The sequence below is a fragment of the Portunus trituberculatus genome, chromosome 39 (genome assembly GCF_017591435.1).
Source record: "Portunus trituberculatus isolate SZX2019 chromosome 39, ASM1759143v1, whole genome shotgun sequence".
NCBI classification, from domain to species: Eukaryota; Metazoa; Arthropoda; class Malacostraca; order Decapoda; family Portunidae; genus Portunus; species Portunus trituberculatus.
In genome coordinates, this window is record NC_059293.1 from 11,038,504 (window position 1) to 11,040,188 (window position 1,685).

Genomic DNA, 1,685 nt, shown 5'->3' on the forward strand with positions numbered 1-1,685 from the left:
TGTCGCATCCTCCCTCCCTCCCTTCTTCCCTCCCTCCAGCCTCTTCATCCTTCTCCTTCCCTCCCATATAAGGTTGATTAAGGGCTATGGAAAATCTTACCTGCTCTCTCTCTCTCTCTCTCTCTCTCTCTCTCTCTCTCTCTCTCTCTCTCTCTCTCTCTCTCTCTCTCTCTCTCTCTCTCTCTCGTTCAATCTGAATACTGTACGTTATTTTCACACCACTCCCCAAAATATACACTGAACATAAGAAAACGAGAGAGAGAGAGAGAGAGAGAGAGAGAGAGAGAGAGAGAGAGAGAGAGACTCCAAATTTACTTTTCAGCGTAGCAAAGTGAAATAGAAAATGAGAAATCAAAGAAAACGAATATGAAAGGTCAACTATTCTACACCACATGAAAACAAATGAACCGCAAGGAAGAACAAGCAGACTGGGACAGGGTGTTAACTCTTCATTTATCTAATCTTAAGTACGAGGGATAATGATAAGAATTAATATCTTCCTCTGTGACACTAAGAACGAAGATTTAAAGTTTATAGTGGAAATGAAGTGATTTTAAGAGTATTTAGGATAAGTACGTTGTAAAGTTTTTTTTTTATCAATTCTTTTTTCTTTCCTCTTCTTTTCTTTCTTTTATTCACTCGTTCCACCCTTCTTTATTTTTTTTCTTTTTAATAATGTTGTCTCTCTCTCTCTCTCTCTCTCTCTCTCTCTCTCTCTCTCTCTCTCTCTCTCAGTACTGAAAGAAGAACTAAATCAGCTGAGGAAGGAGAAGGAGGGAGGGACGGGAAGAAGGAGTTGATGGGAGGAGATGGAGGGACAAGGAATGGAGACTGGAAGAGAAAAAAAAAAATGGAGGAAATATGAAGGATTAGGGGAAGATATGGATGGGTCAGAGGAAAAAAGAGAAGGAATAATGATAATAACAATAAGTAATTAGAGCTGAAGGTAGATGGGGAAAGAAATTGAGGAGTGGAGATAGAACAGATGTGGGCAAACTACGGCCCGCCAAAGACAGTTAATAAACAACGCCAAATATTATTGTGAGCACTTCATTTTCTTCCCGTAAGTGTGCACGTGAGTATGAGAATGGCTTTTTTCCTTAGAATCCTTTAATCATGTATTTCAAATATTAATGATTTGGGTTAATATAGTATCCAGCCCTATAAGATTCTGATTTTTTTTAATGTGGCCCTAGCACTGAAAAGTTTGCCCACCGCCGAGATAAAAACCTTTCCACCTCTTCCTTAAACCTGAATTTTTCTTGCTTGAACCCGATATTTCTGGTTCTTTCCTGGCTACTGATCCTTATAATTCTGCTTATGTCCCTTTTGTTTCAACGGTTCAGCTTGCACAGTGATGGTTCGAATATTCCTGCTCTTTGTAGTTTGTAAGCTTGTTCACCTTTTATTTACTGCTCGAGAGAGGCGATTATAGGATGAAGGAAGGACACTACAAACTGATTATTGCCTTCCAGCAGTGTTACTACAACTTCATTATTTAATTGTAAAAAGTATCGAGCAATTAATGTTAGCAATACTCTAAATAATTCCCTCCTAAAAGACGATCGCTAAGTCATACGTACATCTCTCTCTCTCTCTCTCTCTCTCTCTCTCTCTCTCTCTCTCTCTCTCTTGTCACTATTAATTATCGTACCTTGGTGATCATAATTCAGAGTCAAGGGGTA